This window comes from Chinchilla lanigera, unplaced genomic scaffold, assembly GCF_000276665.1.
Source record: "Chinchilla lanigera isolate Chin_1 unplaced genomic scaffold, ChiLan1.0 scaffold00047, whole genome shotgun sequence".
Lineage (NCBI taxonomy): Eukaryota > Metazoa > Chordata > Mammalia > Rodentia > Chinchillidae > Chinchilla > Chinchilla lanigera.
The window spans coordinates 9,037,467-9,063,702 of NW_004955448.1; the positions used below are offsets into that span (position 1 = coordinate 9,037,467).

Here is a 26,236-nt window from a genome sequence, read left to right on the forward strand (position 1 = left end):
TATGGGGTGGTTTTGTGTCAGGGTGCCTTTTCTCCTAGGTAGAACTGAGTACATGCAAATTCTTACCTCTTTAGTCTGATCGAAAATCAAAATACATTTTTTTAAACCAATGTATGCATTTACAATACAAGTATTTGTTAATATATGTACTTGTGCATCCTGCTTTGTACCAGAAATAATTTATTAATATTATTTTTTTAAAGGTTAGATCTTTATTTCATAAAGCTGATTTTTGAACCCATTCAGAATTTGTATTCTTATATCAGAATACCTCATGTACATATTAGTTGCTCATAAATATTTATTGATTATCAAATATAAACATTCATTTACTTGCTTGGTCTACAATATTTAAATATCTTCTGTTTATCAGATATAGCGTTAAATATAGGAACATAATGTTAGAGCTAGTACTACTTGGAGCTTTCACGCAATTGGAAAAATAAGCATGGAAGCGAGGGTATGAAAATCACAATGGCAGAGTCAGATGAGTGTTTGTAGAAAACAAAAGAAGCTGTAGAACATCCAAACACAGGATACTTTTGACCATCAGTAACTAAACCTTATTATCAATGACCTGAACTCAGGTAGCACTACACTTACTGGACAGGAAATTATTCATGCTTTCCGAGTCACATGGCCTCTGTTGCAGGTACTGCTAAACTTGACAATCATGAATAAGAATAAACTACTACTCAACTGTATTCCAGTAAAACTTTATTTACAAAAACTGGCAGCTGGCTGGTTTGGCCCAAGAGTTGTCATTTGTTAATGTCTGGCTTAAACTACAAATGTGCTTACTGCTTGTTTATACAAGCAATTTAAAAGGTAAGCAGTCTCATGCCTTTTTCTGTACCTCTAATAGGCCATTACCGTGATGTTGGTTTTCGTCTTCAGTTTGGGCATATGGTAGTCTCAAAATATCTCCATGAACATTAAACTCATTGATCTGTACTAGTCCATGTGTCACAGACAGGCTCTGAGAAGTAATATTTACACACCAAGAACGGCCCCCTCAAAGCCTCATGCATTTGGAAGGTGATTAGATTATGGAGGTGTATAGCTGACGTGTTCTGGAAGGAAAAAAGCCGGGGAAGGAATGTTCTAAATGTTCTTCGCAAAATGAACTTCATATGAGAAGAGTGCAGGCCAGCACAGGAATATGGTGTATTTGTGGAATTGAAGTCTATTCAGGCTCAGTTTAGAGTAGAAGAGGAATGATGAGAGATGACTATGGGGGAACTTGATATTATGTTGAGTTTAGATTTTAAGTGAGTGGGAAGCCAGTGAATAATTAAGTAGAGAAATAATATGGTCAGGTCTACATGGAGCATGAACAAAATGCTCTGCTCACAGTAGACATAATAATGATAAACATCTAACATTTCAAATATATATTTTCTCAGTAGTAGTAATTTTGCTAGGGAAGTACATGTATTATCTCACTTAATTATTTTCTGCAATAGGTACTTTTAATATCTAGTTAATATCTAAGAACGTGCTTCTTACGCTTGTAATCGTAGAGCTAATAAATGGCAGAGTTAGGTTTCCAGTTCAAATTGACTGATTATTGTACTCTGATTGTAACAGTAACCCATCTCACTTCTTTAGTGCTCCATAATTGTTGATAATGAGAATTCAGTTTGAGGTCAGATGAGTGCTGTTAGTTTAAACTTTCCTAGAAAATAGATAAAGAGAACTGAAAGAATTTTGTGTATCTTATTTTTCCCTGATCAGACCATTAATAGGTCACTTGTAAAGGTGGATTCCTTTTTTTTTTCCTTTGCTCTACCTGTCCTACTTTTCTACCTCAGCATTTTATTTGTTTTTCTAGAATCACACTTAAATATATTCACAATTTCTGGGCCTGATGGTTTTATTAGCTGTCTCTTTCTAGATAACTTTAAAAAAATTTTGGAATAGAGAAAGAAAAATATACACAAACATTTTAATTAGGGTTTGTGTGTTAGTTTATTGTGATTATGCAACCTTATGACAAGTATTTTCGTTTGTGGTAAGTAACGTGTGTACTTACTCACTTACAGAAAAATATTACATGTGCTTCTGCTTTGTCATGCATGAGAATTTTTGTTTTATCCACTTAGTTTCCAGATATCAATGTTATATGTTTATTGGTAGAACATGAAGTATACATTGATAAAGCAGAGCAAAGGGAGTAAGTACAGTAGTGGTAAAGCAAAGTAAAGCTTTACCGTTGTTACTGGACCAAAAATGGCCCCCTGAAAGCCTCAAGGGTTCGGCGGTGATTACATTATGGAGGTGTGTAGCTGACGCGCTCCAGGAAGGTAGGTTCTGGTAGGAAGAACAAGTCTGTGGGGCATAACCCGAGAGGTACTGTGCATCTCTCTTCCCATCTGGTCCCTTCACGCTACTTCTTATCCACCCTGACACCGATACAGGGCTAATGCTGGGTGTCCAGTACAGAGTTCCTGTCCCCTGAAGTCGAAGAATGGATTCTAAGGAGCAATTGAGGTTAAGAGTAGGAAAATTTCTTAGGGAAAAGGAATGGGGAAAAGCAGTGGAACAGAAAAGAGAGGAATAATGAAGCAGGTATGTACTTCATGTACTTAAGAACAGTGAGAAACTTTTACTAGACCTTTGATAAAAATGTACAAAATTAGATAATTCTGAAAAAACCTTTCCAAGTGGCAAAGAAATTACTGATCTGAAAATTCATGGACAGCAGAATGATTGTAATTAGAATTTTCTTACAGTGTTATAAATTGATTTATTCATTTTATTAATCAACTGAGTTTTGGGAGGTCTTTCCTTACACAGCCCTGAATCATTATTATAAGAAAGACATTGGGCTTGTGTTAGATTTTGTCAAGACTTTTAATATTTTACACTTAGAAAATTCAGGTTCTAAGAGTATTTTGTCTTTTAAACATTGATAATTGTCTTTTAAACATTTCTTGTTTCTATTTGTTTTTCTTCCAGCTTTTAAAAAACTTGCTCTCAGACATGTCTTTTTTTTCCTCTCTTCCTCGCTCCTACCTGCCCTCCTATATGCCTTCTTTTTCTTTATGTGCTGAGGTTTGAACCCAGGGGCTTCCCAGTGTGGTACAACCCAGCCCCTTTATAAAATGTTCAGATAGAGCCTTGCTAAATTGTCCAGGAAGGTCTTGGACTTGAGATCCTTCTGTGTCAGCTTTCCAGAGTGCTGGGAATGTAGGCATGTGCCACCACACTCAGCTGACAGCTACAGTTCTTAAAAGGGGAAATACCTGTAAGGTGGTTACAGATTCCCTTTTTTCCCATTCATTTATTCATTCATTCAGTACTGGGATTGAAACTGGGACTTTGTACTGAGCTGCATTCCTACCCCATTTTTAATTTTTTTATTTTGAGACAGGTCTTGCTAGTTGCTAAGATGCCGGAGCTTGAACTTGCAATCTTCCTGTCTCAGGTTCTCAGAGTACTGAGATTACAACCATATGCCACTGTACTCAGTTTAGATTTTTCTTTTATTTTTTATTTATTTATTTATTTTTTTTGTGCTGAGAATCAAACTCAGGACCTTACACTTGCCAGGCAGGCACTTGTGCCACTGAGCTATATCCCCAGCTCTGCAGTTTAGATTTTTCTTAATGGTAGAATTATTAAATTGAAATCATACACTTAATAGTATTTTGTTAAACTATAGTTGACAAAAAAAGTCAGAAATTGGAAACTTGTGATGATGGGATCTCATAATTTCAACTTACTGTGATGACAATGAACATTGCATACCCTAGCTGAATTTCCTGTGGACTAGTATATCATTAGGCATTCCTTAGCAACTTCTTGACCCAAACTCTATAAAGTATGGCTAACTACTTTAGGACATTTTTTATAGATATTTTTGAGAAATTGTTGTGAGCAAATATGTAGATAGCCACTATTCACATTCTATGTATTCTGAAGTAATATTGCCATAAAAGTAGAATTTAGGTGGATTTTATTTAAATCTGCTTTAAATCATCATTTAAATAACCAGTCAGGAAAATCTGGTTTAAAACAAAGGGTTGCTGCTAAGGTTTGAGTGTGTCCCCCTCAAATTCATATGTTAGAAACGTGATCCTCAGTTCAATAATGTTAGGAGGTGTGGCCTTGAACAAGTGATTAGACTGTAAGGGCTTTGCCCTTGGGAGTGGAATGGTGTTGTTTTGATAGGAGTGGATGTGTTACCTCAGGGGTGTGCTTATTATGGAAGAGAGTGAGTTTGTGTCTGGCCTTCTGTCTTCTCTTGTCCTGTCTTTGCCTTTATACTGTGGGATGACAGAAACCTTCACCAGGTGCCTACCCATGATCTTAGACTGTCCAGCTTTCAAAACCTTGAGTCATTAAATTTTTGCTCATTATAAATTACCAAGTCTGTGGTATTCTGTTATCGCAGCACAAAATGGACCAAGATACAAAAATGCTTTCTCCTTATTTATTTTTGAAATCATTAGGAACATAATTTAGTGTTGCTAAATGTGCCTTCCTGCATGACCTGCTATCATAAAAGCTTTTCACCTTTATTATTTCTTTATTAGCTTTTATAGTAGGTGGGTGCTCTTCTTAGAAATGTAGTCCAAAACTTCTGGAGTATTTTGCTCTAACATTTGAGTTTATACATTCTTTTTTCTTTGGAACTTTCTATAGTTTTTAAGTGTTAAGAATTTCCTTCTTAATATGTAATTTATTCTTTTGTAAAATGGGGACAGTGGTACTTAAAAACCTGTCACTATTAGAAGCAACATATATAAGAAGACTAGTATCATTATTAATCATACTTTCTATATGTGTATACATATATATTAATTACAGCTTTAACCATGACAATATTCCATTGTCTGCAACTTTAGAGTTTCCTGTAATAAGATTCTATTGATAGTTCTTTTTCCTTCTTCATTTATTTTTTCTACCTAGTTTTTGGCAGAAGAGTTGGAAGTGATTTAGGAAAGCTGGACTCTTGAGTTTTAACAGCAGTTACATACTTATAAAGCTTGTCATATTTTTCCTTATCTCTTATTTCTTTATGCAGCAGGAAGTCACTTATGCTAATTTACCCCAATTTGCATATAGGTTATAGAGTTCTGTGGTGCAGAGCATGCTTAGAACTCCTTTTAAGTGTCTGTTTGGATCAAAGCAGGGCTGTGTGATAGCTGTTGTCTGACACCAAGCTGTGTGGTGTTGTTTTCATTAAACATTTATCACACTTCCAATGTGACAGCAGGCAACTTTGTGCCAGGATAACATGTTTTCATGCAAAATTTATTGAAAAAGACGAGACTTTGTAAAGAGATCTTGTTGCCTTTCACCAGTGGCGAAGGGTAAATGTTTGGTTCGAAAGAAGAACACGTGTCACTGTAACATGCAAAAGAACCTTCATACTGTCACTTTGGGTAAGCAGGTAAACATTTGTATATAAATGTATGCACTAATTTCTTCCTTTTTAAATTAAAGTTTTTACCATTTCCTTGTGAATTGAATGTGTATAATAACACCAGCTCACTGTGTCATTGGATGTTTTATATTACAATAAAATCATATATTTCCCATTGTATGAGTTTGAGTATTTGTTACTAGACATGAATTTTGATTCATCAGAAAAAACTTGTATATCTTTAGAAAAGATGGGGTCAAGAAAAGGAACTTATACAATGTAGCACCAAAGAATTATAAGTAAAAGCAGGAGATGGGTTTCATAAGTCACTCTCAGGTCACCACGTTTCTCTTATTCATTGTATCATTACATTTTAATTATCATAGAGTTTGCCCAGTGGAATCTCACTTAAATGATGCCCGATTAAGTTTTTAAAGCCATAAATTGTAAATGTACTCTTTTTTTGTGATTACCTTAAACTGAAGAGCCTTCAAATAGGAGAAATTACTTTTATCATTGTACAGGAGGCTAAGGAATTAGGGCGATGTGAAGATGCTGGTGGGAGGAAGGAAGTACCTCTGTGCTGGGCTCTTCGGTAGTTTCATCATAGTCAGCTCTGGAAATTTGGCGAGAGCCTTTGCTAGAGGCCTTACAAAAACTATGGTGGCATTAACGTACAGGAATAAAAGGAGAAAAATACTGAGTTGCAGAGTATTGAAGGATCCTTCGTGCACCTGAAGAATCTGCAGAAGCTTTCAAATTCTGACATATTATGCTTGCATTGTTGAAGGATACTTTGTTAAAAAGGCAAAGTTATAACTAATACAGATATATATGAGTATATGCCAAAGATATTACTTAACTCACTAATTAATGAGAGAACCAATAAGATGGTATACATAGCTCAAAGAATCAAGAAAACATACACACATGTAGGCCACGAGGAATCTGGATACGGATTTCTTGACATTTAAAACTGGCGTCTTTGTTGGAGAGGGAAATCAGTTACACAGCCTCTGAACAAAATTCATGTGTATATTATTGGCATTGCTATCAATTATCAGTGGAGTTTCAAAATGTCTCAGAGAATGAAAGGCAACCTGTACAAGATACCAGTGTTCTCTTTGATCATCTCAAGTCATTTAATTTTCTTTGTCAAAGCTAGTGATTTTCTTTAAACCTTAAATTTATTTTTTCATTAGATAGGGATAATGATAATTGGAAAACTATACGTATTACAGTGTGTGTAAGAAGGATAGTACTTTGTAGTAGAATCTCAATAAATGGCTTATTAATAAACATTTATTTATTCTTGTGATTATTAGTTCCTGCGTTATTATTTCCTCACTTTTGTGTTTTCATAAAGATGTTTTTTCAGCCTAAAATACTTTTTTCTTTGTCTCTGCTCATCAGTCATTCACCTCTTTGGCCTTATTTTAGATGTTATTTCTAGTATTCCTTGCTCCTCAAGGATATGGTACCAAACCCTACAGTCAGCCCCCATCATAACTATACCTAACCAGACACATTACCTTGTCTATCTCAGTCAACATTGTGTTATATCATAGCAAGTACTCAAATACTTGTAAAATGAATAATGCAGTTATTTAGGAAGCTGCTTCTGTGTAATCCAGCTTTTAAGCATTTTAAATTAATAATATTGACTCTAGTTTTAGGAAGATAGCCAACTTTTATGTACTACTATACACCTGGTATAGTATAGTAGTAGTATATGCTACTATATACTACTGTACACCTGGTTTAAGAGTGCGTGTTTACACATACCGACTTACACTACCTCCACCCCAGTGTCCACATTGCATTTTAAAAAGTCCTACATAGTTTTCACTGTCTTCTATATTTTAATGCTGTTCTGCTATAATTAATATCACTTAGTACCAGTTGTTTAAAAACCTTAATTTCTCATCTAGGATTCATACTTTAAATTCTGATTAAAATTCCAGTTTTCACTGAACACATTGCATACCTACTCTAATTGATTTTAGGGCCTTTACTTTCTTGATTCAATACATGGTTACAGGGCAAACTATCAGACTCAGATACACCATTCCATAGAGATCTATAATGAAGGCCTTGGTGCTTGTCTTCAGTCAGCTTATGCATGGCATTGGAAGACAAAGATTCTGTACTGTTGTGAAAGGATGTAGACGGAATAAATTTGGAGCACTAGCCAAATCTTTTCTTCCTAAGTAAACAAGCCAAGTCTCCGAAAAGCTAAGCTGTGGGTTATAATTACTCGTTATAGTTCCAATTTTTATCTCATTTTGAAACATCTTGAGTATCACAGATACAAATGATGATAAACCAAATAGAAGCAATCTGTTAAACTTTTTTATATTCTAGTTTATTCAGTTCTCACAGGCTTTCTTCCTAGTCTAATGATCATTGGAATGGCATCTCCAAAATGAAACAGATTGGAATAAACCATAATGCGTGATTGACAGGTTAGATAAATCTTGGTCAGCACAAGGAGAGAATCAGAAATTTAACCTTTAAATAAACAGACAGTAAAGATAAGAAATGAGTCAGACATGCACATGATAATCTGTATTTATGCCCTAATTCCGTATTATAGTACAGTTTTTAAGTAGTTGTTTTAAGTGTTCTTATATTCTAGTAAATGAAATGAGTATAACTAGATGATATGAAAAATCTTCTCTTTGGATAGCTGTAGTTATGAGGCATATTTCTGTACTAAAACAGTGTAAATTATAACACATTCCATTCATGCTAAAATGATGGATGGATAACACCAATGATATGTTAGTGTTGTTAACCTATCTTAGATTTCAAGAGATTAATAGAATATAATAAAAAAACAAAATCCCAGATGGTGTCATGGGTTCATGCTTTTCATTTAGTGCTAGGGCCATGCCCCTTGGGTTCTGGGGTTGCATATTACTGTAGGAAGACAGGGATGAGTCTCAGTCAGGGTATGGATTTTGTGAGTATAAACACAGAGCGCTTCTTAGATGCCACTGCACATGTGCTGATCACTGACATAGCAGGTACACTTAGGGAAATACAGCAAGTGTTGCTGTTTTAATTCCTGCTGAACTCCTACAGGAGGGTTTGACATGGCAGTCTTTGGCCTGGGTGGATATGTCAACCTGTGACAGGCTTCCTAGTACTAGATCATGAAAATAAATTTGGTTGTTATCCAGCAGTCTTTGCTTCTTTTTAAAGGGCATTCCACATAAGAAAAAAGAGATGAGACATACCATATTTTGAAAATAATGTGGATTTCGAATAAGTCAGTTGTGAAATTATTTATTATTTGTAACTAAGAAATCAAATATATCCAAAGAAATGGTGAAAGAAAGGAGTAAAGAACAATCTTTCCATTACTCAAAGTTGTCTAAGCAAAACTGTACTTTGGTTTACAAACTCACATGGCATTGGTTGCTTAAATTCATAAATAGCTATTCAGTTATTTAATTTTTTATTGAAGACCTTTAATTTCATCAATGAAATAACATTAGATCCAAAAATTGGCAACTTTAAGGTTTATTTGAAATGCTCTGACAGTTTAATTTAAACCCACAGGGATTATATTGATATTATATCATACCTATATGCTTCTGAAGCTAACAAATCAATGTCTGGTTAAAATACTTACTATTGATACTGTTTTAGAAATTTTCACATTCTTTTCAAAATTTTCTTTGTTATATTTATTGAAATATTGTTTACATCTGTAGAACTCACTACATATATAAAAGAGAGAGTGCTCTATGAATTTTATCAAACTATATAGTCATGTAATTCTTACTATAGTAATTAAGACATAGAGTATGTTCACCACTCCCAAAATTTTCCTCATGCTTCTTCTGTAGTCCTTCCCTCACACTCTGCAGCTGGGAAGAAGTTTTACTTTTTCCTCAATGTCACACAGATGGAAACATGTATAGCTTTTGTAGCGGGTCTCTTTCATGTAACATACTGCTTTTGAGTGGCATTTGTGTGATTCATGAAACAGTCTGCCCCTTAATATTGCTAAGTAATATTAAGTTTTATGAATGTACCCACAGTTATTGTCCATTTAACAGCTGATGAGTTACAGAGGTCTTTGTGTTGTTTTGCAGTACTGGCAATTGAACCCAAGGGCTTTGCACTGAGCTACTTCTTGGCCCTTTTTTTGGTTTGTTAGTTTTGTGTGACAGGGTCTCATTTCATATTCTAAACTGGCCTTGAACTCACTATGGAGTCCAGGCTGACCTCAGGCTTGTGGCAGTCCTCCTGTTGCCGCCTCCTATGTGCTGAGATTACAGGCATGCACCATCATGCCTGGCTTTCAGCCCTTTCTGTTTTGACACAGGACATCACTAAATCACTGTTTTCCATTGTAGACTCAAACGTACTGTGCAATCCTCCTGCCTCTCAGAGTGCTGGGATTACAGCCTTGCACCACCATGCCCAGCCTTCTTTCTGTGCTATAGAAAAGTTTTGGTAAGGCTTGTGGCTTTTTTTCCCTGGTACAGTTCATACACAAAGCCACCTAACCTAGAGACTTCTATGTGTATTTTTTTTTTTTTAACCTTTATAGGAACAATGAGCATCTTGGTTTAGGCTCCTATAAAAGAATACCACTGAGTGGGTAGCTTAAACAGCAGTTTTGTTTTTGCTCTTTTACTAATATTATTGCAACATAATATTTGTACATTTTTATGGGCTACAGTACAATAATTCAGTGTACCTATACAGCATCTTTTTAACACAAATATATCATTATTATATTTGAAGTATTTGTTATATATAGATGTATCCTTTTTAAATTCAGTCTGACAAGCACTTTGTTCTACTTCATGTGTCTGTAGCATGTACATTTTTTTGTTTTGTTTTTTGTTTTTTAAGACGGGGTCTCACTATATAGTTTAGACTGGTTTGAACTTATTTTTTAGTCCAGGCTGGCCTTGAATCATGGCAGTTCTCCTCCCTCAGCCTCCCAAATGCTGGGATTATAGGAGTGCACCACCACACTTGCCTTATAATATTTATATTTAATATCATTATGGATATGTTTAGTTTTAGATCTACCATTTTATCATCTGTATTCTGTTATTTCCTGTTTTTATTCTTGCTTTTTCTTTCCTTTATTTTTGTAGGTTATTTGAACAACTTTCAGTATTCTAATTTCTCTATTCTGTGTTTTACTATATGCCATTGGAATAATAGTCATACATCACTTAACAACAAGGATACATTCCGAGAAAAGTACCATCAGGTGATTTGTTGTGTGCACATCAAAAGTATACTACACTCACCTAGATGATATAGATCAGTCACTTGACATGGCTTCCTAATGTATTCAGAGATGAGGTAACCATGAGAGCTGTGAAGTTACTAGGCTGCTGTTGATGTGACACAATATATTGTTTTATCGTCTGTGTGTGTGTGCGTGCGTGTGTGTGTGTGTATTGTGCATGGTACTAACGATTGAACCCTGGGCCTTTGGATGAGCCACGTCCCTAACCCTTTTTTGTTTTTATTTTGAGACAGGGTCTTGCTAAGTTGCCAAGTTTCCCAGGGTGAGTTTGAACTTGGAATTTCCTGCCTCGGCTCCAAAGGACTAGGATATTAGTGCGTTGCCATGCCCAGCTAACCTTTTTCTTAAAAATATGAGTAGAAGTACAGTGTAAAATAACAAAGGTGAATACGTAAGCCAATGACATAGTTATGTATTATTGTCATGAAACATTATATACTCCATGGGACTGTATGTGCTGTTCTTTGGTCTGAATGGCAGTGTAGTGGGTTTGTTTACACTCACATCACCACAAACGTGATTAATGTTTATGATGTTACAGCACCAGTGATGTCACTGGGCAGTAGGAATTCTTAGGCTCCATTAGTTTTCAGCTCCATTACTATTTTTGTGACACTGTCACTGAAATGTTGTTAGACACGCATAGCTGTATAAATATTTAAGTCTTTGCAGTCTACTTAGCATCAGTGTTGTATCACTTCAATTGAAATGTTGAAATGTTTCATCCTTTAATCTTTTAATCCCCTTCTTTACATTGTAGGAGTCTTGTTTTGTTTTGTTTTGTTTGAGGTGCTAGGGATCAAACTTGGGGCCCTGCATATGCTAAGGAAGTATTCTGTCAGTGAGGTTCATCTGCAGCTCCTAGAATATATTTTTTGTTTATTTCATTTATTCACATACAATGGAAGCCTCATAAGATAATGTTAATAACTTTTGTTTTCCATTGGCAAGTGTATTTTCAGTATTTTCAAGAGGAGACCATGTTTTACATTTACCAAAATAGTCCTCCTACCCTTTTTGCAGTACTGGGGATTGAATCCACGTCCTTTGCGCTAAGCTATAGCTCCAACTAATTTTTTTTTGTCTAAATTTTTTATTTTTTGTATTGAAATAAGGTTTTGCTAAACTGTGAAGCTGATCTTGAATTTGTGAGCTCCTATCTCAGCCTCCAGTGATACTAGGATGACAGGAATACACCACCATGCCTAGTGATATTTTGCCATTTCTTTTGAGTTGTATAGTTAATTTAAATTGAGATTTTCAACATGCTTACCATTTTAGTTATACTTCCTTTTTTTTTTTCCATCTTTCACTTTCCGCTTGAGATTATTTTTCCTTAAATTGAAAAGCATCATTATTTTTGTAAAGTTTCTCTTATTTTAAAATTTTGTCGAAAATGTCTTTATTTTTACCCTTGTTCTTGGAAATTTTCAATGGGTGATGAATTATAAGTTGTAGATATTTATTTAGTATCAGTCTGTAGCTTATTTAAAATTAATTTGAATGTTTTTCTTGCTCCTTTTAATAGCTTTAATATCTTTTCTGTCCTTGATTTTTTTAGTACTTTTGCTATTATTTGCCTGCTGGTGTTATTCTTTAGTTTTCAGTTAACTCATTCTTTTTGTTAAACCTGTTGTTATTTCGAATCTGCTGTTTACTGTATCAGTTGGATTCTTAATTTTCTGTAATATGTTTTATATTTTCCTTTTTAGATATTTTTGCAATTTTAGTATGTCCTTTTCATTTTACCTTCTTTATTACTTTTCTACTTTTATCTTTTTTAACCTATTAAGTTTAGTTCTTTTATAGTCTATAATTGCAAAGACTAGATAGTATCAGGAACAGCTGAAGCAGGAAATTGGTCACATGTGTGGGGGCAAGGCAAGGCCAGAGTGCCTAAAGCAATCAAGGTGCTTCCATCCTGAAACACATTGCCTGAGACAATTCCAGTCATTAGTTGCTAGGCAACCCTGTGTCTTGTGATTCGAACTTCATCAACTGGATAAATAAATTCCCCTATGGTTGTTCAGTTGTTTTCCTCCCATCAGGAGAGGGAGGGCTCTACCTGACCTCAGATTTCATCTCGTCTTTATTTCTTCTTCCTCTGGCCATCCAGGAACATCAGGAGCTGCACAGGATGCAGCAAAATAGTCTGTATATAATCACAATGAGTTTGTTTGTATTGCCTCGGAGAATAATCTGAGATAATCTAGTTTCAGCAATTGAAATTTATGTATGCCACATCATCATAAACATATGTGATGGCTTGCCAGCCAACATATAGGTTAACCCTAATCTAAAAGTCCCAAACCAGGCATGCTTCAAAATCTGAAACTTTTGAGTGTCGACACAATGCCACAAGTGGAAAACTTATACTTACCCTTGTATGAAATTGAAGTAAAAATACAGGCACAATTAAAAAATTGCATAAAATTACCTTTGATCTCATTTTTAGACTTTTGTCCACCTCGGAGATACTAATTATGTATATACATATGGCCTTCATGACCCCATACCTGTAGCATTCTGTATGCCTGTAAAACCAGGACTATGTGAATGATGTCAAGATCTGCTTCCAGCTGAAACAGTAGCTGGGCCACCTTGGATCATGGCGACAGAAGCTTTTGAGTGCCTAGATTCCTGAGTATGATGAAAGGAATCTGGGTTCACCAATTTCCTAGCAAACCCTTGTTAAATAGGTGGCCCAGGGGCTCTTATTTATAAGGTGGCCCAGGGGCTCTGTTTTATACCTTTGAGACTATGATGGATGGATCTTTGTGATTCTGGATGCCTTTAAGCCATCTTTCTTATTGTATTGATGCAAGATACTTGGCTTCTTTTTAATGCTAATCTTCTCAGCAGCCCTAGTCATCAAGGCCCCAATTTTACAAGGTCTTCCTTTCTGGCAAACCTGGAATCTTTTTGTATCCTTTGGCCCTGTCTTTTGCTTCTGATTCTTACTCTAGATCTGGCTAATAGTAGCCAGCAGTACCCATGCCACAGCCCGTGTATTGGGCTGCTTTAAAATTTCCTTCACCAAATTAGTTAGTCCATTGTCCTTAATTTCAGTCTCCTGTAGTTTTAGGAGATGTGCAAAATATAGACAAATTTTGTGCCAGAGTGTAACACACATGGCCTCTGGTCCCACTGCCATTGGAGTCCTTATTTCCAACTGAAACCTTCTGAGCCTAGCCTTTGCTGTTCATATTCCTGTCAGCATTTTGGTTTCTGAGCTCTGGTCAGTATCACACATCATCCACTGCTCACAGCACTCAGGCTTCTCTACTCAACATCTCCAAGCTTTCTAAATACCTTTATGAAATGATTTCCAAAGGCTTCTACACCAGTGGTCCAGTATAGACACAGCAGTGAATCTGCTTCTTTGATAGGAGTTTCTATCTCAGTCAGTTTTGCATCACAGTGACAGAGTATCTAGTATCTACAACTTAAAGGAGGAGAAGTTTATTTTGGCTCACAGTTTCAGTCCATAGTCAGTTGCTTCCAAGACAGAAACACGATCGTAGGGGGACACAGTGAAGGAAAGTGTGCTCAATCCACAGCAGCTAGGAAACAAAGAGAGAGAGAAAAAAGAGGGGTTAGAACAAGAATACACCCTTTCAAATCATACCTCCAGTGAGACACGACCTCACCCCCTAACGTCAAGTCAGCCGTAGTACCCCAAGGTCCAGTCACCTTCCAAACACATGAGACATTTGGGGAACATTTCAGCTCTAAATTACAACAATTACCTAACTAACCTCTTCCCTTTTGTTGTTTGTTCATCAAGTATGTATTAAGTACCTACTGTGACAGACACTGTCCTCAGTATTGGAGGTTTATTTTGTTGTAGTCACCAACAGTTAAGATGCCTGACTTTATGGAACATTTGGTCTAATGGGAAATATTACTTAGGAAATTGCATAAATAAACATACATTACCAATTGTGATAAATACTATGATGAGAGATTACATAGTGCTTTAAAGAAAGTATAATGGGAAAGAAGGTTGATTTAGAATAATCAGTGCAAACTTCCCTGGAGAAATAAGGATAATAGTAGTAGTGACAGAAAGAGCAGAAAGGAGAAAATGTTAGGCAGGGGAAATTCATCAACAAAGGCGCCTAAATTGGAGGGAGACTGATATGAATGGACTATCGTGTGGGCAGAGTGGCTGGAAGAGAGAGGAAAGGGAGCTCGGTATGAGATGGGGTCAGAGAAACAGATAGGAGTTTGTCTATTCAGGGCCTTATGAGCCAGGTTAAGGATTTTGGTCTGTATCTTAAGAGTAACAGGATGCCTTTGAAGTGTTTTAATCTGATGAGTGACATGATCAGATTAGTGTTTGAAAAAATCACTCCAGCTGCCCTGTGGAAAACAGATTGTGGAGGGATAAGAGTGGACACAGAGAAACCAGATAAGTAGCACAGTAAGCTAGAAGAAATGTTATAGTAGCTTGGTCTAGGGATTTAGCATTGGAAAAGGAGAGAAGTTGATGAATTTGAGGCATATTTTTATATTTATGATGGATTTGGCTTGGGAAATGAGGTGAAGTTATTAAGGTAACCACTGGTTTTCCAGTTTGCCTCACTGGAATGATGGTGATACTTTTACCTGGGCTAGATTTATGCTAGAAGGGGCATCGTTTGAGGGGAGAGAGCTACATTTACCTAGGACACATGAAGAGAGCGTTTGGAACATTTGAGAGGAGAGATAAAGCAGGCAGGTGGATATGTAGCTGCAGAATTCAGGGGAGTTCTGGCCTGGAGCCTTGGGTTTTCAGTTCCTTTTTATTCTTAACTCTATTTTACCTGGAATTTAATAACTGTAGAGACTTCTAAAGGGGAGGCTACAGTGACCAAAGCAGTATTCCCCATATGGCAAGATTAAATCACAGTGACTGCGGGATCTGACCCATGGGCCACAGTGAAGATAAGTGCATTGTTACATGGATTACTTTGGATGCTGTTAAAATGTGTCTGGCACTATTGTAGTTAGTGGAGATTGCAAAGATTAATAAGATACGGTCTTTGATCTCAAGAAACTTCCATGTAGTTTGGGTCAGACCTCCAGATAATGGTAATAATATCGTATGAGTGCTGTGACAGAGAGATGTCCACTATATTAGAGGAGCATATTGAAGGGACACTTAACCCAAAATTGGCCAGTGAGGGACCATTTCATAGAGGCGTTGACACCTAAGCCAGCTGGAAAAACATGGAAGAAGAACTAACAAGAAGGAAAAAAACAAAAGAATGAGGCAAGGTGGGCCTTGTGGTTTTTGGGAAATTATTTTTATCTCCCCACTTTCTGTGTGAAATTACTGATTTTTTTGTTAGATACCAAAAGGAGATTCCTTCTTGAGGAGGTGACATTAGGCAGTGTTGGCTTACCATTTTCCCTTTTTGTTTTCTATCTCTGTCTTCCCTGTCTCCTTCTTCCCTGCTGAATAGATGATGTATAATTCAAAACTTAACAGTATATTATGGCATATATACAGTAAAGACTCTCTGTTACATTTTTCTCCCTCTACCAAAGTCCTGTTCTACCTCACACATATTTTTATTTAATTATTTAAATATTGTTTAAGACTATAAGCAAATGCAAACATGCATTTAAAATATTTTTCCTTTGGGGATCTTTAGTTAATTTTTGCTGAAAGAAAAAAATAAGAAGGGTAAATAGGAGGAAGTGGTGCAGGAGTTTTGACTTGAAGGATTTTAAATAGAGAAATAGCACTGAGGAGGAGAACGGGTTGAAGGCCAGAAGACTGTGTAAGAATCTCACAATAAGTACTTTTAGACAGTAAAGATGAAGCCATGAGACAGTGGCATTGACAAGAGAAGGATCTCCTGAAATACATCTTGATCTGACTAGTTCAGAAACTGACGAGCTATTGAATATGGAATGATAGGATGGAGACACTAAGGATGGAGTTTGGGTGAATTGTTTGAGTGGTAGGTGGGAAAGAGTGTAATCTGGAGTGCTTATGCATCAAATGAGGAAAACAAGGTAATAGAAGAGCTGGGCATAGCAACTAATGGCCCAGCCTGTAGAGTCTTCTAGATCTGACTTTACTGGTTTTATGATCTTGGGCAAGTCACTTAAGCTAAATTTTGGTTTCCTTATCTCTAAAATGACCATAATAAAGCCAGGTGTGTCTGTAATCCTATCACTCAGAAGGCTAAGGCAGGAGGATCGTCATGAGTTTGAGGCCAGCCTGGGCTACATAGTGAGTTCAAGGCCAACCTAAATGAGAACTTGTCTGAAAAAACCCAAATAAAAGAAAAATAAAATGACCTTAATAAATGCAACTACTTTATAGTGTTGCATGAGGATTAGAGGAGATAATGTACATGGAAGGGTTTGTATTGGGAAGTCATGATTCTTTGAAGTAAGTGAAGGTAGGAAACTAGAGAATGGGAAGATGGTTAAATCCAAGTCAAAAGGAACGTGTGATATAGTTCCCTTGATAACTGCCTAGTGGTTGCCTTGATAATGTAGGTGTCTGTGAACTCTAAAACCATATCTTCTGTAGCATAGATTTCATAATAAAAACCACAGTTCTTTGAGATGCTACTGACTCCTTGATTGAGATTCGTTATATGCCAACATTCATTAAACTTTATACACTGAATTGTGTTATATTTAACTTTATTTTTATGTGACTGCTTCTTTGGATAATTTTGTTGTTTTGATCATAAGGGTTTCTTTTTTTTTTAATAACCACCTTGTATGTTAAAAAGACTATTGTTTGCCTTGGTTCTTTTAATCTGCCCATGAGGAATTCAAGCCGAATGATAGGGAGCTGTGAAAATCCAGTTAGTGTGAGCTGTAATCTTTTTACTGGCTTTAAATAGTTAGAGTACCATGCAGACACCCTGCAGATAACTGAATCAAAACATACAGTAATCACCTAAACATGGATTCAGCCTTTGCTGTTGTGGAACTATAGTAGAAATCACTAATAAATATTTACTTTCAGAAAAAAATTTGTTCATGATATCAAATAAAATCAGGATTAAATATTAAAAGCTATATTTTATAGGTAGGGAGCTTAGTATTAGTGAAAAGGATTGATTTTTTAAAATGGGATATTATCCAGTGTTTATAATCTACTGTGACTATTATAGAGAGGGAAAAACATTTTTATAGAGTTTATAATCCTCTAATCTTCCAGTTGTCTTCTACTTCAGATATTGCTAAAGCAAACAAAAAACTATTAAGATAATCAGGCTTTTGAGGCTTTTGAACTATAATAAAAGACAAGAAAGTATGCTGCTTTTTTTTCTTATAAAAGAAACTGATTCTATGAGTTCAGTTTATTGAATTTAGGTAGCAAAACATTCTCTGATAACTTTGTCAAATGGTGATCTATTTTTCTAGGTTTACGGGCTGGTTTTTTTTAGTTAAAAGATGGATCTCTCATCCATTAGATTCTGCATTAGAGTGATGAGAAACACAGCGTGCAGTATGCTGATGCCACTTCCTAATTTCATTAGCTTTCCATTTTCTAATACTGCTGTTGATAATATTCTGGTGAAGTTTATAAAATAAAATAGGCTATTTGTTGAAACCAATATCCTAGTGTTGCTAGTATGATTCATGCCGCATTAGGCGTTCATAAGTTATTAGTAATCCTTTGTGTTTACTGTATTATTCTAAACAGCAAACTTGAACTCCTTTGTTTTCAAAGATTCATAGCGTCTACACCGGGACAAAGGTTTCATAAAGTAGGTGACTTGCCTATGCTTATCACTTTGCCTCAGGCAATTTTGTGGAGCTCAATATGCCAGTTGTTCAAATTAGGGAAGCCCAATTTAAGTAAAAAATACGGATTCTACGGACTGTGTTTGGTGTTTCACATTGTTAATACTTAATTTTTTATTATAGAAATAATCAAACATAAAATAAGTAGTAATGGATCTGATGTATATGTTTTCACTAGCAGCTGTTTTTCATTATTTGCTGGTTTGAGATATGCTGTGTACAAATATTTTTGAAAAACTGTCCGTGAAAGTTCTAAATGCCATTGTTGTTTTAGTGAACTGAAACTATTAAGTTGGTCCATATCAGTTAATTGTAAATAATACTAAGAGGGACATGCTGAATTTCACAGTTGAAGAGCAGTTATAATATTCTCATTCACATATAGTACACTATGGATCTTGTATAAAACACTTGCCAAGCAAATAATTATATCTGAATATTTAGCCGTTTGCTGATAATACTAGTTACCATTCATATAGCCTCTGTTTTCTCACTTACAACCATCTTTGTCTCTATCTTTTCTAATCACTTACTCCTATAATTATATTTTAAAAAGTTAATAAGGTGAGCGTGGTTCTACAACATGGTGACTATCATTATTGCAATATATTCTTAAAAATTTCTGTGGTGTAGAATTTGTTTTTACCATAAAAATAATAAATATGTGAGATGAATCATATAAAGTCCACTAAAAATGTATACATCAGGAAAAGAAAAACTTGTATAGATATTTATTTATTTACTTACTTTTATTGGTGTCAGGAATCGAACTCAGGACCTTGCGCTTGCCAGACAGGCGCTTGTGCTGCTGAGCTATATCCCCGGCCCTGTATAGATATATATATATTTTTTGTTTTGTTTTTCTCCGGTACCGGGAACCGAACTCACGACCTTGCGCTTGCCAGGCAGGCGCTTTTGCCGCTGAGCTAAATCCCCAGCCCCCTGTATAGATATTTAAATAGTAAATTTATTGGAAGATCATAAGATTAATACAAGCTACCTTTACCTTTTCCAATTATAAGAGGTGCTCAAAGTTGTAGCCAATAGCTTCCAGACATTTATTAGTATGGTGGACTGCCAAAGTGTGTATACATTTTGCAGGCTCTGTATATATTAATTAGCTGAATTTAATTATTAAACAATGTATATATATTTCAAAGTGTTTATGGTTACCATAAATATATATATATATATAATTTTTATTTGCCAATTTTAAAGAAGTGAATAAATTAGTCATGATCACCAGCTAAAACCTCTAATCAAAGCTTGCTAGCACATATTTCTTTCTGTCTCCAGTAGTCCTAAAAATCCAAATTGGTTACTCTGGTATATGCTGTGAAAACGTCTGACCTTATTGAGGTTATCAAATATACTGTACTCTTTTCATTATCTACCACTGCCTTCTTGTCTGTCTTCCCTTCTTACCCAGATTAGTATCATTCTTTCCTATTGACAGGAGGCGTTTTTGCTTCTGTCGTTGGCTTAAAGCCCCACTTAAAAACCCATTTTTGATTATACAATGTCCAGTGCCAGTTCTTCCCTCTACTGGATGACTGCTGCCAGCATGATATAAAATAAGGTAAAAAGCCTTAACCCTCATTTGACCTTTTATCTCTTCTAGCACTATGCCATTTCCCTGCTTTCCAGCTCAGTAGAATTTTGCTTGATTTTCTTTGTTCTATGAACTTCTTCATTTTCTGTTCACACTTTAACACTTTCCTGTTGTGAGGTGGATGTGAGACAGGGTCTTGCTCCATTGCCTGCCTGGGCCTCGCATGGACCTGGGATTGCAGGCATGGGCCACCACTTTTGTTGTGCTCTTCAGTGCATTTGAGTTTCTCTTCCCTGAAACTACTGTTGTCAAGTCATCTGGTCTCATCTAGTGACTTCTGTTTTGCCAAATCCAGTAGACACTTCTATTTTATAGATATTCTGAGCACATTCAGTGCAGGTGATCACTCTACCTTCGATCTTCCTCTTCTTTCTCTTTCTTGAAGTAGTACCTTTTTCCTCTTATGATTTGCCACAATACTCTGTCAACAGCCATTCCTCTGCTGGTTGTTGCTTCTCCAGGTGTTGAAGCGCACAAGACCTCGTAACTGAATCCACCATTTTCCAGGTCTGCACGCTTACCTTATAGCCAGGGTTCAATAAACTTTTTCTAGAAAGTTCTATGCAAATTTAAGCAACTTAATTTTTATACTACCAAAACTTCTTGCATAGTAACGGCTGGTAGTTTCAATTTTGAAGTCACAATCAACATAACCAACCTTTCTCCTTCCTTTTCTCGCTCCTTTTTTTTTCTTGTTTTTGCTCTACAAAGGATTGAACCCAAGGCTATTCTGCCATTAAGCTACATCCTCAGCCTTTCAATTTTTTGTTTGTTTGTTTGAGACAGGGCTTTGCTAAGTTGCTGAGCTGCCTCAGCCCCCAAAGTTGCTTAGATTATAAGCGTGCACCACCACACCCAAGTACTTTTTATTTATTTATTTATTTTTTGAGGCAGGATCTCATTGTGTAATTCAGGCTGGCCTTGAACTCACTATGTAGCCTAAATTGGCCTCAAACTCAGTAATCCTCCTGCCTCAGCCTCCCAAGTGCTGTGATTACAGGTGTGCACCACCACACCTGGATAGTACATTTTTTGAGTGGTTGGTTGCATCCATATTCTAAAATTAAACCTTTCTAATTTCCTCAGGATAAGTGTCATAAAATTTAAAGTTTAGAAGGAAACTGTTAAGGCTATAGTAGGAATACATGTGAAATGTATAGCAAAGAACCAGAATTATAGGCTTTTCTTCCAGTTTATATTGGAGTAGCTCTTAACTGATTATAAAATTGGAAGATATTTTTACCAAACTGCCCTTGGTGAAAACAAGGTGAGATGTGGTAAGTGGTAACTGCTAAATGGTAAGTGATCTTGCCTCTTCTATGAGCCTTTAATAATTTAAATACAGAAATTTTTTTCTCTAAAAAAACTGTGAAAGCATGTGGTCCATGGGATGGCAGATGATGTTTATTTTGAAAGAATATCAAGACCATGTTTAAGACTGAAAACAACAAAAAGCACTTTCTGGCTTGAAGAACACTGAAGAGGTATCCTTTCAGACTTAGTAAATCCCTTTAAAGATTGTGATAGTAGAATTAGAGAAACTTTATAAAAAAGAGTTTGGCCAAAAAATTTGCCTATTATTTTTCCTTGACTTCGGATAGGAAAGTAAGCAGTTCCCAAACACATCATATTTTAATCTTTCAAATTGTTTTGTTTTTTTTTTTGTTTTTTTTTTTTTGTTTTTCTACGGTACCGGGAACCGAACTCACGACCTTGTGCTTGCCAGGCAGGCGCTTTGCCGCTGAGCTAAATCCCCAGCCCTTTCAAATTGTTTTTAATTTACCAATCTTTATTTCTTTCTACCTCTCCTTTTGTAGTCAGGGTTTACAAGGAAAACAATTTAATACAGGACACATAATTTATAGGATTATTTTATAATAGTCACCGAAGAGTCAGGTTACAAAGGAGTGCAGGAAATTTGTCCACACATAAAAGACCTAAAGAATCCAGCTGAAGGCCTGGATCCCACAGCAAAGTCCTGCATGAGTCCAGCTGAAGACCTAGAGCCCATAACAATGCCCCCCACGAATACAACTGGAGAGGAAGAGCCCACGACAATGTCTCATGCAAGTCTGTTTTACGGATCTGTGCTGAGAAGGCCCAAAGGTCAGTGGTGGAAGCTAGAAAGTCTGTGCCAGCGGGCTGAGGGGTCTGTACTGGAGCCAGGAAGTGACACTCAAAAGTCAGGACCAGAGCTCCCCCCAGACGTGACAGAGCCATCCTCAGTGACAACGAGGGCCTGAGTTCGTCTGACGAGAACAGCTGAGTCCGTATCAGGAAAGCTAGCATGACAGACTTCTGTAGGACACTGAACAGTGCACTATCTTCCCCTCTGGAGCCAGGAAGTGACACTCAAAGTAAGGACCAGAGCGCCCCCAAATTGAACTGTAGCCATTCTCAGTGACAAGGTCCAGAGCTCCTTCGACGATGAGACTAGCCACGTTCATATCAGGAAAGCCAGCATGACAAGCTCTACCGGGAGAACCAACAGCCCCCTTTCTTCCTCTCCATTTCTCCTTTTTATGTTGTGGGCAACAATTCTCAGGTGGGCCCTCCACCCCCAGCACCACACTGATTCAGTTCAGCTGGGTGTTACAAGTGGCCCACCAGTTGTCCATCCACCATGCCTTCCTTTTACCAAACTGGTCTTTTTTTCCCCTTTGTGTTGGCACTGAGTGTCCCATGCCTCACTATGAAAGGAAATTTTATTTTATTTCATTTTATTTTTTATTTTAAACAGAATCAAGCAAAAACTAACAATAAAACAGTTTCAAAACAGGCCAGTAGGAGACTAACAATAATCAGCAAATTATGTATTGTTATATTCACAGTAATTGTTCAGAATACAACATACAGACATGAAACATTGTTCAGAAAATTACTAGAATTTTCTCCTCAGTGAACCAAGAGAAACCAGCTGTATAACTATCTTAAATGTCTTGTGTATGTATATATTTTTTCCTTTACCCTTCCTTCCTTTCCCCTTTCTCCCATCACAGTTTAAAAGAAAGTTTATAGATTGTAATAGTAAATATATAGCAAGACACCTGGTCCAGCATTTTTCCTTTGCAGATGAGTGAACTGAGGACATCAGGTTAAATGGTGTATTTTCCAAATATATCTAACAAAGTAAGATTCTGATATGTTAAGAGGTATAGTTGTCTAAATAAATCTTACCGTAATGAAGATAGGTATATATTTTATACATTAAGATTTTGTATCTTCCTAGTATGACTGTCCCCTTGTATATTAGATAAATGTACATTAGTCTGTAAGTACAGTGCATTTTTCAGGATTTTAAGTTCTAACCAATTTTGTTATGTCACGTTAAACTTGCTGCCTCTTAACAGCTGATTAAAGTGCACTGCCATCAGTCATTGGCTGGTCCAGGTCCTGCTGCCTGGTGTCAGAGGGGGTTTTATTGTCTTGTTCAAAACTGAAGCTTTACATCCCTTTTGGTTTGGAGACAGTTAGAAGGCATGAAGATAGATTAAGCTAGAAATATTACAGGTAAACTAGTTACTTTTTGGGACTTTCTCTTAGATTCAACCAAAAAAACTGTGTGAAAATTCTTGCCCCTAATAGGAAAAAAAAAATGATGGGAGACTGAATTATGAGTAAATGTATGAGAGCCCTTAAAAATACTTTGACACTCACTAAAATTAGGCACCAGAACTTACACCTAAAGAATTTAGTAATTACACTTGAAATAAGGAATATCGATAACATTGCATCATCAGGGTCCAGTCAGGAGGGTAGAAACTACTATAGTGTGTCCCTGAATTGTGATGGTTCAATTCAGGGCTCTTTGAATTTGAATTTATGATGGTGTGATAGTGACCTTTATTCAGTAGAAACTGCATTTTGGGTTTTGATCACTTCCCATTGCACTGTGGCAGATACTCTTCCATGGTACCAGGCAGCAACAGCGAGCTGCATCTCCCCGTCAGCAATATCCCCTGAAATATTCAATACTCAGGCTTCTATTAGATGATTTTCCCAAGGATAGGCTAATGTAAGTGTTTCACATATATTTAAGGTAGGCTATGCTCAGCTATTCAGTGGATTAGGTGCATTTAATGCATTTTTTACTTGTATATTCAACTTAACAATGGGTTTATTTGGGTGAAATTATTGTCAGATGGGGAGTATCTGTAGTTATCTTAACAGAGGACTGCATATAGGTAAATGGTTACATATGTATAGGAGGAGGATGCGAAAGGAAACATACAGCAGAGGAAGGAGTAATAAGAAACAGGTACCAATTGCAGGGAACCTAAGACAAGAGTTTGGAGTTATCAGGAATTAGTATCACAGGGACTGGGACCCAGTCTTGTGCAAAACTGGGACCCAGACTTCTGCAAAGAGGTTATTGCTTGGCTACATCAAGTGTAGGCACCTCAGGAGCTCATGGGAAGGGCTCCATGGAGCTGGGGCTTAGACTAACGTTGTTATTGTGTTTTTCTTCCCAGAAGAATTAAGAACATCATACCACAGCAGTATATGCACACCCATGTTCATAGCAGCACAGTTTGTAATAGCTAGATCTTAGAAACAACCCAAGTGCCCATTAGCTGGGGAATGGATTAAAAAGATGTGGTATTTTTATATAATGAAATACTACTCAGCCATAAAGAATGATAAACTTGATACTTTTATAGATAAATGGGTGTAATTTGAGTGAAATAAATCAGACTCACATGTGTAAAAGATCGTATTGTCTCCCTAGTGTGAGAATTTGAAAGAGTAAATAAGGTATGAAATGTACAATAGTCACTGTGAAATGGGAAGAAGTTGTTTAAAAGGTAAAAGAAACTTGGATGGTGGAAAAGGTAAAGGAAGGAAGGGAAAAGCAAGGAAAAATGCAAATTGGCTACACACTTAGTGTCTCTTAGTTCTCTGAAAAAGAAGGTTTGTGCTGATATCAACTGGAGAATTTTTTATGCCCATTATCTTGTACTCTGAATAACGACTTTAAGATGACAGTATCAATGTAGTAGTATTCCATTTTTGTTATGAAATTGTTTTACCTTTTTTCCATTAAAAACGTAATGAAAAAAAGTTGGTCTCTAATTGGTTTTTCTAAACTAAAACCTCGATATTTAGGTTGAATTGCAGTGCTGGCACTTTGCAATAAATGAGTGAGTTTCAGGTTGCAGTTTGGCACTTGGTCTGTAAAAGGATTGCCTTCACTACCTTAGACCTTTGAGAAAGGGGAGTTAGGTAAATGTGATAGGCCTGGATCTTGGAGAATAAGGTGGAAGAACCCTTAGAAATTGGAAGCAACTCTACCAAAGAATCATTGCTGGAGCAGTGCCTGGAGGAATAACAGGTAAAAATAAGGAAAAGCTTCTCATTGTGTTCAGCTACTCCTCCTTCTAACAACCCCTGTTACAAAACTCAACAGACAGCTAGCCAGCTAGCACAGGAGGAAAATGTCATTTGCAACAGTAGGTTTATGGCGAAGGCAGTAGCTTAGTAGTGAACATAACCATTAACTGTTGATATTATCCCCTTAGGCTAGACTTCTTTTTCCTCCCTGCAGTTTTAGTAGTTGTTATACCCAGTGTTTTCCACTAGGCTTCTAGAGATAACAAGTTAAGTGGATGTTTGACATTAAGTCTTTCTCCATCTGTGTACCCCGATCTACTGTGTATAATATTATTTAGGTTTTTGCCCATGACAACTCCATGGAAAGTACATGCTTAGCAAATCCTTTGTTACAAATGTTCCGAGTTTTCAGTTTACTTACCTGTACATAGTTTCATTGCCCAAACCTCTACTCCTGCTTGCCTTTTAACCTTTGCTCTCATTTTTGTGCCCACACAGTTTTAGACTATCTCTGACAGGTTGTTTTGTTATGTGTATGCTGCAACAAAAAATGTCAAAATATGTTTATTAATAAATTAGAGACTTTTAGAATTTTGGGCAGAGGAACAGAAAGGAGGTTGGAATTATCAGGACTCCGTATCACAGAGAAGGGTAGAAATGGGACTCAGACCTCAAAAAAGAAGGTGTTACTTGGCTTCCCCAAGTAAGCCAAGGCTTGTAGGAGGGGCCCTTTGGAGCTAGACGAACGTATGAAGCTTGAGAAACATTACTATATGCCAGTGTTTTTGACCTTTTAAAATTATTGCCTCCATAAGAAACTCTTAATTTAATTAAAAATAATTCTTTTTTTTTTTTTTTTTTTTTT

The 26,236-nt window shown here is 36.4% G+C and overlaps 1 protein-coding gene across 1 annotated transcript in view; it reads left to right on the top strand.

Moving 5' to 3' along the window:
* The window catches only part of Rsrc1 (arginine/serine-rich coiled-coil 1), a 301,913-nt gene that overhangs the window by 89,914 nt on the left and 185,763 nt on the right, over positions 1–26,236 (top strand). The window lies entirely within an intron of this gene.